Raw genomic sequence first — 15,030 nt, forward strand, 5'->3', positions numbered from 1 at the left:
AAACATAAAGACTCAGCAAAAACAAATTCAACTACAATAAAAAAGAGGAACACACAATTTACAAAGAAAAACTTCTCAGCACAAAATGTTAAGTGGAAAAATGAAACTGTCAATAACACACAAAAAAGGCATCAAAATGACAGCACTAAACTCATGCCTATCTATAATCATGCTGAATGTGAATGGACTAAATACACCAACAAAGAGAGTTGCAGAATGGATAAAAAAACATGATCCATCTATATGCTGCCTACAAGAGACATACCTGAGACTTAGAGACACAAACAAACTGAAACTTAAAGGATGGAAAAAAAATATATCAAGCAAACAACAATCAAAAATGAAAGGGAGTGGCTATACAAATCTCTGATAAAACAGACTTCAAACTTAAACCTACCACAAAGAATAAGGAAGGACACTAAATAATGATTAAAGGACACTATACCAGGAGGATATTACCATATTAAATATTTATGAACCCAACAGGGCTTCAAGATACGTAAAACAAACCCTAAAAGCATTGAAAAGTGAGATAGACAGCTCCACAGTAATAGTAGGAGACTTCAACACTCCACTTTCAGTAAAGGACAGAACATCCAGAAGGAACCTCAAAGACACAAAAGAGCTAAATGCCACAATTAACCAACTTGACCTCATAGCATTTACAGAACACTCCACTGAACAACAGCCAAGTATACTTTCTTTTCCAATGCACATGGAACATTCTCTAGAATAGACCACATATTAGGCCATAAAGAAAGCCTTAACAGAATCCAAAACATCAAAATATTACAAAGCGTCTTCTTTGACCATAAAGCCATAAAACTAGATGTCAATAACAGAAAAATCAGGAAAAGAAATCAAACACATGGAAACTTAACAACACTTTGCTGAAAAACAATGGATTACAGAACAAATTAAGGATGGAAAAAAGAAATTCATAGAATCCAATGAGAATGAAAACACTTCCTATCAAAGCCTTTGGGACACAGCAAAAACAGTGCTCAAAGGTCAATTTATATCAATAAATGCACACATACAAAAAGAAGAAAGGGCCAAAATCAAAGAATTATCCCCACACTTAGAACAAGTAGAAAGAGAAAAACTAAAGAAACCTTCAGGAATCAGAAGAAAGCAAATAATAAAAATTAGAGCAAAATTAAATGAAATAGAAAACAGAAAAACAAGCCAAAGAGTTGACAAGACCAAAAGCTGGTTCTTGGAAAAAACTAACAAAATTGATAAATCATTGGCCAAACTGACAAAAGAAGAACAGGAGAGGAAGCAAATAACCCGAATAAGAAATGAGATGGGCGATATCACAACAGACCCAACTGAAATTAAAAGAATCATATCAGATTACTAAGAAAACTTGTACTCTAACAAATTTGAAAACCTAGAAGCAATGGATGAATTTCCAGAAACACACTAAACTAACACAAACAGAGGAAGAACAACTAAACCAACCCATAACAAAAGAAGAGATTGAAAAGGTAATTAAAAAACTCCCAACAAAGAAAATCCCTGGCCCTGATGGCTTTACTGGAGAATTCTACCAAACTTTCAGAAAAGAGTTAACACCACTACTACTAAAGGTATTTCAGAGCATAGAAAAGGATTGAATACTCATTCTATGAAGCCAGCATAACCCTGATACCAAAACCAGGTAAAGACTCCACAGAAAGAAAATTACAGACCAATATCCTTCATGGACTTAGACGCAAGACTCCTCAACAAAATTCTAGGCAACAGAATTCAACAAAATATCAAAAAAATAATTCTCCATGATCAAGTGGGATTCATACCAGGTACACAGGGATGGTTCAACATTAGAAAAACAATCAGTGTAATCTATCTAATAGATAATACAAAAGACAAGAACCACATGATCTTATCAACTGATGGAGAAAAGGCATTTGACAAAGTCCAACACCCATGCATGATAAAAACTCTCAGCAAAATAGGAATAGAAGGAAAGTTTCTCAACATTATAAAGGGCATTTATACAAAGCCAGCAGCCGACATCATCCTAAACGGAGAGAGACTGAAATCATTCCCACTGAGAACAGGAACCAGACAAGGATGCCCTTTATCACCACTCTTATTCAACATTGTGCTGGAGGTCCTAGCCAGAGATATTAGGCTAGATAAAGAAATAAAGGGCATCCAGATGGGTAAGGAAGAAGTAAAAGTATCTCTATTTGCAGATGACCTGATCTTATACACAGAAAACACTAAAGAATCCCAAGAAAACTATTGAAACTAATAGAAGAGTTCATCAGAGTGTCAGGATACGAGATAAACATACATAAATCAGTTGGATTCCTCTACACCGACAAAGAAAGAGATGAAGCGGAAATCACCAAATCAATACACTTTACAATAGCCCCTAAGAAGATAAAATACTTAAGAATAAACCTTACCAGGGACATAAAAACCTATGCAAAGAAAACTACAAGACACTACTGCAAGAAACCAAAAGAGACCTACATATGTGGAAAAACATACCTGCTCATGCATAGGAAGACTCAACATTGTAGAAATGTCTGTTCTGCCTGAAGTGATCTATAGATACAAAGCAATCCCTATCCAAATACCACTGACATTTTTCAATGAGATGGAGAAACAAATCACCAACTTCATATGGAAGGGAAAGAGGCCCTGGTTAAGTAAAGCATTGCTGAAAAAGAAGAAGAAAGTGGGAGGCCTCACTCTACCTGATCTGAGAACCTATCATAATGACACAGTAGTCAAAACAGCCTGGTACTGGTACAACAGACACATAGACCAATGGAACAGAATTGAGACTCAAGACAAAAAATCCATCCATGTGTGAGCAGCTAATATTTGACAAAGGCCCAAAGTTTGTTAAATGGGGAAAAGATAGCCTCTTTAACAAATGGTGCTGGTCATAACTGGATGTTCATCTGCAAAAAAATGAAGATCCATACCTCACACTACGCACAAAAAGTAACTCAAAATGCATCAAACACCAAAATATAAAATCTAAAATGATAAAGATCATGGAAGAAAAAATAGGGACAATGCTAGGAGCCCTAATCCAAGGCATAAACATTATACAAAACCTTTCTAGAACTGCACAAACAACATTAGAGAAATTAGATATCTGGGAGCTCCTAAAAGTCAAACACCTATGCTCACTCAAAGACTTTACCAAAACTGTAAAAAGATTACCTACGTATTGGGAAAAAGTTTTTAGCTATGGCATTTCCTATCAGCACCTTATCTCTAAAATCTGCATGTCACTGCAAAAACTCAACAACAAAAGACAAATAACCCAAGTAAAAAATGGATATGAACAGGCACTTCACTAAAGAAGACATTCAGGTAGCTAACAGGTACATAAGGAAATGATCACGATCATTAGCCATTAGAGAAATACAAATCAAAGCTACAATGAGATTCCATCTCACTCCAAGAAGGCTGGAATTAATCCAAAAAACACTAAATAATAAATTTTGGAGAGGTTGTGGAGAGACTGGAACACTTATACACTGCTGGTTGGAATGTAAAATGCTACAACCACTTTGGAAATCGATTTGGCCTTTCCTTAAAAAGCTAGAAATAGAACTACCTTACTATCCAGCAATCCCACTCCTTGGAATATATCCTGGAGAAATAAGAGCCTTTACTAAAACAGATATATGCACACCCATGTTCATTGCAGCACCGTTTACAACAGCAAAAAGATGGAAGCAACCAAGGTGCCCATCAACGGATGAATGGATAAATCAATTACGGAATATTCACACAGTGGAATACTATGCATTGATAAAGAACAATGATGAATCCGTGAAACATTTCATAACATGGAGGAATCTGGAAGGCATTATGGAGGAATCTGGAAGGCATTATGCTGAGTGAAATTACTCAGTTGCAAAAGCACAAATATTGTATGAGACCAGCATCATAAGAACTCAAGAAATAGTTTAAACAGAGAAGAAAATATTCTTTGATGATTATGAGAGTGGTGAGGGATGGAGGGAGAGGGTTTTTCACTAATTAGATAGTAGATAAGTATTTTAGGTGAGGGATAAGACAACACACAATACAGGAGAGGTCAGCACAACTTGACTAAACCAAAAGAAAGAAGTTTCCTGAATAAACCAAATGCTTCAAAGGCCAGCGTAGCAGGGGTAGGGGTTTGGGGACCATGGTTTCAGGGGACATCTAGGTCAATCGGCATAATAAAATCTATTAAGAAAACATTCTGCATCCCATTTTGGAGAGTGGTGTCTGGGGTCTTAAATGCTAGCAAGTGGCCATCTAAGATGCAACAATTGGTCTCAACCTACATGGAAGAAAGGAGAATGAAGAACACCAAAGACACAAGGTAAGTATGAGCCCAAGAGTCAGAATGGGCCACATACATCAAAGGCTACATCAGCCTGAGAGCAGAAAAACTAGATGGTGCCCGGCTATAACCGATGACTGCCATGACGAAGAGCACAACAGAGAATCCCTGAAGGAGCATTAGAGCAGTGGGATTGAGATCTCAAATTCTCATAAAAAGACCAGGCTTAATGGTCTGACAGAAACTGGAGGGACCCAGAAGGTCATGGTCCCCAGACCTTCTGTTAGCCCCAGACAGGAACCATTCCCGATGCCAACTCTTCAGACAAGGGTTGGACTGGACTATGGGATGGAGGATGATACTGGTGAGGAGTGGGCTTCTATGATCAAGTGGATGCGTGAGATTATGTGTGTGCCTCCTGTCTGGAGGGGAGATGTGAAGGCCGAGCGGGACGGAAGAGGGCTGAATGGACACGGAAATGCAGGGTGGAGAGAAGGGGTGTGCTGTCTCATTGAGCGGAGAGCAACTAGGAGTATATAGCTAGGTGTATGTGATTATGAGAGAGTGACTTGATATGTAAACTTTCACTTAAAGCACGATAAAAAAAAGTTCAAGGTGAAGCAGCAAGTGCTGATGTAGAAGCTGCAGCAAGCTATCCAGAAGATCCAGCTAGGATAACTGATGAAGGGGCAACACTGTAGAACAGATTTTTAGTGTAGATTACGCAGCCTTATGTTGGAAGACGGTGCCATCTAGGACTTTCATAGCCAGAGGGGAGAAGTCAGTGCCTGGCTTCAAAGCTTCAAAGGACAGGCTGACTCTCTTGGTAGGTGCTGATGCTGCTGGTGACATAAAGTTGAAGCTAATGCTGATCTACCATTCCAAAAATCCTAGTGCCCTGAAGAATTATGCTAAATCTACTCCGCGTGTACTCTACAGATGCAGTAACAAAGCCTGGATGACAGCATACCTGTTCACAACAGGGTTTACTGAGTACTTTAAGCCCACTGTTGAGACCTACTGCTCAGAAAAAAGATTCCTTTTAAAATATTACTGATCATTGACAATGCACCTTATCACTCAAGACCTCTGATGGAGATGTACAAAGAGATTAATGTTGTTTTCACGCCTGCTAACACAGCATCCATTCTACAGCCCCTGGATCAAGGAGTAAGTTCAACTTGCAAGACTTATTATTTCGGAAATACGTTTTGTAAGGCTATAGCTGCCGCGGATAGAAGTTCCTCTGACAGACCTGGGTAAAGTAAATTGAAAACCTTCTGGAAAAGATGTACTATTCTAGCTGCTATTAAGTACATTGACGATTCATGGGAGGAGGTCAAAATATCAACATTAACATGAGTTTGGAAGAAGTTGATTCCAACCCTCGTAGATGACTTTGAGGGGTTCAAAACTTCATTGAAGGAGGTAACTGCAGATGTTGTGGAAATAGTAAGAGAAATAGAATTAGAAGTGGAGCCTGAAGATGTGACTGAATTGCCGCAATCTCATGATAAAGCTTTAATGAAAGAGGAGTTGCTTCTTATGGATGAGCAAAGAAAGTGGTTTCTTGAGGTGAAATCTAATTCTGTGATGCTGTGAACATTGTTGAAATGACAACAAAGGATTTAGAATATGACATAAACTTAGTTGACAAAGCAGCAGCAGGGTTTGAGAGGAATGACTCCAATTTTGAAAGAAGTTCTACTGTGGGTAAAATGCTATCAAACAGCATCACATGCTACAGAGAAATTTTTCATAAAAGGAAGAGTCAACCTATGTGGCAAACTTCATTGTCTTATTTTAAGAAATTGTCACAGCTACCCCAACCTTCAACAACCACCACCTTAACTATCAGCAGCCACTAACATCGAGGCAAGACCCTCCACTAGCAAAAGAGTTACAACTGTCTGAAGGCTCAGGTGATGGCTAGCCCTTTTTTAGCAATCAAGTATTTTTTATTTAAGGTATATACACTGTTTTTTTTTAGACATAATGCTATTGTACACTTAATAGACTACAGTATAGTGTAAATATGACTTTTATGTGCATTCCAAAACCAAATCTGTTGCCATTCAGTTGATTGCAACTCATAACGACCTTTCAGAGCAGAGTAGAACTGCCCCCATTAAGTTTCTAAGATGCGTGTTGTGGATTCCAATGGTGACCTTTTGGTTCACAGTTGAGCTTTTAACCACTGCCCCACCAGGTCTCCTTACATGCACTGGGAAACCAACAAATTCGTGTGATTTGTTTTATTGCAGTATTCACTTTGTTGTGGTGGTCTGGAACCAAATCTGAAATATCTCTCAGATATGCCTGTAGATTATTGCATGCCCTGCTCTGTGCAACTCCCATCTCTTTCTTATTTCTCAATTACTAAGTTGGATTATAAAGATCCCTGGTTGTGCAGTTGTTAAGCACTCTGCTGCTAACCGAAAACTCTACAGTTCGAACCCACCAGTCACTCCTAGGAAGAATGATGTGGCAATCTGCTTCCATAAAGATTGACTGAGTGTGACTATTTCCGCTGAGTAGATTCTAACCCCTAGCAACCCTGACCCTATAGGACACAATAGAAGTGCTGCATAGAGTTTCCAAGAAGAAGCTGGTGGATTCGAACTGCTGATCTTTTGGTTATCAGCCGAGCTCTTAGCCACTGCACCACCAGTAGTCTACTAAAAAAAAAAATGCTTTTTTAAGAAACAAATTAAAAAAAAAAGATTCAGCCCCCAAATTGAAAAGCTACCAATCCAATCGGTGGCTATTTATATGACTTCCTCAGGATTTCTAGGGAAATTGGCAAGAGAGCAAACTAATGTCAACCACTCCATCACATTTTTATTAATATTTACCCAATTGATTATATCCAACAAGAAAGGTATGACAAGGATTTTCTTGTATTCAGAGAACTTCCAAATCCGAACACAAAATTTCTTTTAACTCTGGGGATTTGTTTCTTTCATTCGTTTAGGTCCTCGCTATTTAATGACTGTACTATTTTAGATAATTGTCACTATTTTGTCAGAGTGGTGGCTGATAGTTATTCATTATTGCTAAATCTTCTGATAGGTGTTATTAATCTGAAAATTACTTGACTTTTTTTATATCATATGATGGATTGTGAAAATAATGGTGATGGGTAGACATTTAAAACTAACAAGATTTCTTCAGCAAAGAACCACTTAGAAAGCAAAAAGTAAAATTATTTTAAGTTAATATTATACCTTAATGATATAATAAACCTGCACTTAGGCAAATATAGCATGCATAGATATGAGCAGAACACATAACTGTGTCCTACAAAGACTCAAGCCAGTTATTTAGTGCTTAAAGGTAATAGAATCTCTATGTTTGTTGGTCTTTTCTAAATTAGATCCAATCAATAGAAATGCAAATAAAAGTAACATTTACGATGTCAGAGACTGATAAAAGCCTAGAAGACAATGTCATAACATAAACCAAGTGTACTGGGCTGGCAATTTGACACAGACATCAAGATGGCAGGTTTCCTGTTTTTTAATATGCATGTGTCCCCGAAGTTAATTCTTCAAGAACGTCCAGTGATTATAGTTGAAATATACATTTGGTTAAAAAGAAATATTTGCTTGTGCTATTTTTCTAAAAGGAATAAGACATAAGATCACCCAAAATTGTTAAGAGTAGGATCAAAATGATGCTTTTTTAATTTAAAAAATGGGTGCAATTTTACTTGAAAGATGTGTTATACAAACTCTGTAGATACCTTCCTTTCTTAGAGAGAATATACCTAATGATCATAATCTACGACTGTCTTCTTCATAAGAGGTTATGTCTTTGTTGCCAGCATATTGAGATAGGAAAAATATTTTAGAGAATATTAAACAAATGTTTTAAATTTGAAGCTAGCTTCTTAATTTGAGGAGTCCCTGGGTAGTGTAAAAGTTTAACACATGCGGCTGACAACTGAAAAGTTGGTCTTTGGAGTCCAACTAGAGACTCCTCAGAAGAAAGGCCTGGCAATCTACTTCTGAAAAATCAGTCATGGAAATTCTAAGGAGCACAGTTCTAGTCTGACACGCCCTGGCTTTCCAAGAGTTGGAATCAACTCAAGGGGAATTGGTGGTACCACACATATTTTGTTTCTGTTGTTTGATTGTTTTTAATCAGAAAATGCTTTTTTTTTCTCTCAGCATAATTAATATTTAGAGTCAATTCAATAGTTTTCTTCCATGTTTAGAAAACAGTATAAAAATTTTCTTATTTATAGCTTCCCATTTTAAAGGTTGATTGAAGAATAGATTTCATAATTTGGGGAATTATAGCTTGATTCCACTGAAATGACTTTTTTTTTTTTTTTTGCTGTTGTTTCTTTCATTACTTTAGGACTCAGAACAGAATTGACATTTATAAAATGTAAATTACTGCAGGAGAAGAACTAAAGTATGCCATTAGTATAAACAATCTATATATTCAGAGGAGGGCTACTTTGACAGTACATTTTTTTAAGTAGAGTTTCAGAGATGTTCAGAAAAAACATACCAATGTAGTACAAAATATGCTTTACTAAATTTTTGAGTTTGAGTTCCAGATGTACTCTGGCTTAAAATATAATCAGATAAACAGGTAATCAAGATTTTCTTCCATTTTCAGAATTAAAACCCACACACCCACCCACACCCACACACACACACAAACACACACACGAAACACTCTGTGGGCTGTGCTCTCCCCTGTGAGGTATTTTCATAAACATGATATTATTTTTTTTTATAGCAACATGTGGAAGAGGATTGGCATGGTAGCACTTGTGAGGGAGCCTTGCGGGGAAGAGGGTGTAGCCCACAAACAAAAGAAGGTGAGGGTTATTTATGTAAAAACATGGTAATCAATGACATTTGTATCTCTTCCAATATTTTTAAGAATGCCAATAAACAGTCTTATAAACAATCTTAAAGATGAAAAATTTTAACCAAAGAAAAAATAAAATTAAGAAATAAATGTCAACATTGATATTGTTTGGTCTTAGGCAGCTTTTTGAATCTATCTGAGCCTAAGAGTTCTTATCTGTAAAATATTTCTAATGTTTCCTTCATAGAACTGTTGAGATGATTAAATGAGATTATAAATGCTTGGTATATAATGTCTAATATATGATCAATAATATAACATAACATGATATACATGTTTAATAAAGTTTCAGGTACTATTCAACTTTGGGTAACTTGAAAAGTACGAAATTAAGAAGATACATAAAGAAATTTCAGAAAAGAAAACCTAGAGCTGATTTTCCAGTAGCCTGTTGTTGTTAGGTGCTGTTGGGGTTAGTTCCGTCTCATAGTGACCCTATATACCACAGAACTAAACACTGCCTGGTCCTGTGCTGTGCTCACAATCATTGTTATGCTTGAGCCCATTGTTGCAGCTACTGTGTCAATCCATCTCATTGAGGGTCTTCCTATTTCTCATTGACCCTCTACTTTACCAAGCATGATGTCCTTCTCCAGGGAGTGAGCCCTCCTGACAAAATGTCCTAAGTATGCAAGACATAATCTCCCCATCCTTGCTTCTAATTAGCATTCTGGTTGTACTTCCTCCAATAGCCTATTAGGTACCACAAACCATGGAAAAGAGAAAATAATTAAGTTTCTACTTTAAGGGCCTGAATTAAAAAACCACAGTAAGGGAAAAATTACTTGAAATCATAGTCATCATATAAATGGCTGATATTTTCAAATACTCAGTATCTATCAGGTAAAGCCACAAATAACATCATACTTGATCACAAGTTGGCATTTTATAAAAGGGCCTAAATTTAAGTTTGATTCTCACTTTGTTCTATCCATACACTCAATGAGCTTCTGATGCCAGATGGCATAAGCAAAAAAAAAAAAAAAAAAACTATTTCAATAGAACTATGTTTTGATTTTTTAAAACTCTACCTAAACATCTTTCAAGAAGTTCCACTGTAGTTTTATCCACATACCCAAGAGGAATGATACTTTAAGAAAGGCCACGGTATGAATTCAAACTGAACCTTTTAAAGTTTCATCTATGGTTCATTTTTCAAATTTTTTTTTAGTAAAATACACAATGTTTTTCTTACAACCACCATATTATGAGTATCTATATGCAACATAAAATTGGAGGTTGCTTACAATCTAAATGGCATTTTAACTTTGGGGAATATTTTGTGCTGCAGAATAATCTACAGTGAATGAATTCCAACTCACATTTTACATAAAATAATATCTGGCAAAAATAGCATTTATATTTTCATTCTATAGAGATTTAATATTTAGATTTGCCACTGAAAAGAGATATGAAGACCACAGTGTAAAAGTAAAATTTTGACCATAAAAAAGTTCTACTTAATTACTTATTGTTTTTATAGAGTTATTTGAAAACTGGCAACAGGATATTTTTATAAAATACAAAATACAATTTAATAACAAAACTGATAGCTATAAAATCTGATTCAGAGGAAATAATTAAATATATCTTTTTCTTTCCAGTTAAACATTCTCTAATGTTGTATTTCTCAATCTTTTTCATAAAGTCTCTGCTCTATGAAACTGATGAAGTTTTCTCCATTCTCAGAGTATTCATCATTCTAAGATTAAAATTGCAAACATTTATTTTAACGAAGTTCTTATGACTGATGTTTCTAAATACAGAGACTACAGTTACATAACCAGGGTGAGAGTCTCACCAAAAAAAAAAAGAAAAAATTAGAAAATATTAATTGTTTTCTATTAGCTTAAGCCATGACAACTGAAAACAAGTGACTTAATTATTATTGGCATTATTGTTAGTGATATTACTGATGACGGTAATTTGAAGGAAGTTAGAAAAATGTGAGTATTTGGGGAAAAGACAGAGTACATTTTGTGCAAAATCCCAAATGTTAATACCAGAATCTGGTATTAGTTAATGCCAATACTTATTAGGCAAACAACACACAGCAAACAAACAAAAAGAAAACTGTTAGAAAACACACACACACACATCCAATGTTCAATTTGGCAGCACATGTAGAAAATTGAAACTGGCCTAGGGACGTGAACTGCAGCTCCATTCATTTGGACATTGCCCGGAGAATTTACATTAGGGCTCTCTGTTTTGACTGATTTCCTGGCAAGCAGACATATGGGCATCTTTCCTATGTCATACCATTCACAGCCTAATCTCACAGTGCTGTCATATTTGTACTTTGTATGGGTAAACTAGAGATGGAAGTAGAAGATAAATGTTTCTTTAGGTTTCACTCTGCAATGAGAATGTCTGGAGCTTGCAATTCTGTTTGTTTCTGTTAACCTTTCTGATTGCTTTTTATTCTGAATATTTTGTTTTGCTAAACATCACAGAAAGTTTTACTTTGGTATTCTGAAACAGAGTTTGCTCTTCCTTCCAAAATTATTAAGCTGTTCATTTTCATTCAGAAACTAAAGCACTTGCTTGATGACTGTCTTATCCCAACTTCATCGTTAGTGTACTCTGTCTTCACCAGTTGTGACGTGGGTAGGCTGTTAAACGTGAAGTTAAGAATTATTAGGCCTCAATTGCCCTGTCCTAAGCTCTTACCTCCTGTCCCAACTGCCACACACACAAAAAAACTCATAATGTCTTCATTCCTGTTAGTATGCCTATAAGAAAGAATATCCTTCAAAATAATACTTTCATTTTTTCAGAAGATTAATTTTCAGTTTGATGTCTCATAAGAGAACAAAAAATAAATTTATGTGCATAAGTGCAGGGTAGGCTTTATCATGATTTCCTCATTTACAAAATAATAAAGTTGTGTAATATGATCCCTAAGATGCCTTCCACATCTAAGATTCATTAAGGCTATATTTGTCATCTAGATTAAATAAAAATAAAAGCATAGTTTATTGTTTATTTCTCAGATAGTCTTTTCATTGAAATATCAAAGCTGCCACTCAGAATCCTGTCAAAGCTTTAGGCTAATTAATTTTTAGATTCTGAGAACTTTTAAGTGTACCTTTCATACTTTATGCATTGGTTCTTATTACGATTTCTTAGTCCATGCAGAGATAATAGCCTTTTTGGTGCTAAAATCTACATTATTCTATTTGGTGTATAGCTAAATATTTCTTTTTAATGTTTTCTAGAACATACGTTCAATGAATTTCTAATTATTCTATATATTAATATCCCCATCTAGATTATGTCTGTTAGCTCATGGACAAGATCCGTCACTTAACAGGAACTCAAAATAGTTTTTAAAAGAGATAAATTAATTTTTTTTATTATACCTCACAATACCTCATACATTGTAGGTACTCAATAAATACTTGCTCATTGATAAACTGGAAAAAGATGAATGATTTCCTCAAGGGATTCACACCTTACTAAATCTTGAACGGATCATTGCATCCTTGTAACATTTGAAAATACTGAGTCAGGTTGCTTTCTGAAGATTGACAGTTAATTGGGTCTTGCAATGGCTATAAATGTCAGCAGTAAACTAAGATGAGATAAAAAATTCTTCTAGTTCACAATGTTAAAACAGCTATCAAATTCACCCTAAAATAAAGTACAATTCTTGTACAGTTATTTATGCAATTTCTTTAATCTCTATTTTCTTCTACTCCTTTCCTTCTTGCACTACCTTTTTTAGTTGAAAGAGGAACTATAAACTGGACAGACCATTTTAAGTTTTGGGGAGAATGTTGTTGTTAGGTGTCCTTGAGTCAGCCCCGACTCCTAACGATCCCATGTACAGCAGAATGAAGAGTTGTCTGGTCCTACGCCATCCTCAAAATAGTTGCTATGTTTGAGCCAATTTTCACAGCCACCGTGTTGAGAATAGAGCATGTTATTTCTGAAGCTGTGTTTCCAAGCCATCTATTGACCCACTATATTCAATAGTGGTAGAGGGGATTCTGAGTTGTCTTAGCTATCTAGTGTTGCTATAACAGAAATACCACAAGTGGATGGCTTTAACAAAGAGAAATTTATTTCTTCACAGTAAAGTATATGAGTCGGAATCGGCTCGACAGCACTGGGTTTTGGGTGGGAAAGTAGGCTAAAAGTCCAAACTCAAGGTGTCAGCTCCAGGGGAAGACTTTTTCTCTCTGTCGGCCTTCTCATCAATCTTCCCCTAGACTAGGAGCTTCTGCACAGGGACCCCGGGTCCAAAGGACACGCTCTGCTCCTGGCACTGTTTTCTTGGTGGTATGAGGTCCCCCTGTCTCTCTGCTGGCTTCTCTCTTTTATATCTCAAAAGAGATTGCTTCAATACACAATTCAATTTTGTAGATTGAGTTCTGCCTCACTAACCCAACTGCCACCCATCCTCCCTCATTAACATCATCGTGGAAGGATTTACAATACCAGGAACTGAGGCCCAGCCAAATTGATACACACATTTTCTGGGGGACATAGACCAATCCATGACAGTATCCCAAATAAATAATCCCCAAAATCTGTGTAAGGCAGACCTCAGATGTTGATACTACTGCCACATCTAATTTGATATGAATATAGATAAACTTCATTCTAACAAAGTTTACTATGGGGAATGGGTAAAACTCATTTCAAAACAACATCCCCAAAATATGGAGAACTTCTTGATAATACTTAGTATTTTGTACTACTAAGAACTACATGAAATGGCCATTGAATTCTAAATATAGTAGGAGAAAAGAGACCAAATTGTTAGCCAAAGGCAGCATAACTCATTTTGATGCAGAGTAGTATAGGGAAGTATTGTAAAGGCATGAGGAACACTGTCGTAATTTAAAGGGATGACTCAGGCAGAGGTAAAAAAAAAAAAAAGAGGTAAGAGGATCAGAAATTTAAAAACAGATCTGTACGTATCAGATCATGTTCAGAAAAAAGGAAGAGGTGGTGGGCCTCTGCTATCTAATAAACAGCATGGAAAATCCACAGTATTATTTGTTAATTAAAACAAAACAACAAGAACAACAAAAGCCCACTGCAATCGAGTCATTTTTGACTCACAGCAAACCTATAAAAAACCAAAAACCCCGTTGCAGTGGAGTTCATTCCCAACAGTATAGGGCAGAGTAGAACTGCCCCCATAGGGTTTCTAAGGATCGGCTGGTGGATTTGAACTGCCTACATTTTGGTTGGCAGACCAGCTCTTAACCGCTTTTCACCAGGGCTCCATCGACCCTATAGGACAGAGTTATTCATTAATTATGCAAGGTTAATTTTGATTAACCACTTATTATTGCACTCAACATGTCCTAAACTGAATTCATCATCTTTCCAAGTTCATACCCCAAAAGTCTATGTACAGTGTCTTTAATTATGTAAATGAAAATATTTTTACATTAGTCATATTTTATTTTTCTTCCTCTACTGCCCCATATTTCCAATGAGAATCTAAATGACATGCCATATAAGAAACATCTATAATGCATGTCTCTTCCAAACAAAAAATAATAATAATCCCATTGCTGTTGAGTCAATTCCTACTCTTCCGTTCCATTCTAAATGCTATTCTAAAGCCTTCATGATTTTCTCCTTTTGTGCAATCCAATCGATCTTACATCCAACGCTTTCTAAAATAATTCTGTTAGTTGAGCTCATTAGAGGTCAGTTCCATCTCTCGATTTTTGGTTACACTCTTTTTCACCTCTTGTACCCCTTTTCAATTGTTTAATGTTTGTATTCCTATCTATGCCTTACAACTCTGAGTTCCCTAAAGGTAAGGATCAAATCTTACTCTTTTCATGTATATCCAT

Source organism: Loxodonta africana, chromosome X, assembly GCF_030014295.1.
Source record: "Loxodonta africana isolate mLoxAfr1 chromosome X, mLoxAfr1.hap2, whole genome shotgun sequence".
In the NCBI taxonomy this organism is placed as follows: domain Eukaryota; kingdom Metazoa; phylum Chordata; class Mammalia; order Proboscidea; family Elephantidae; genus Loxodonta; species Loxodonta africana.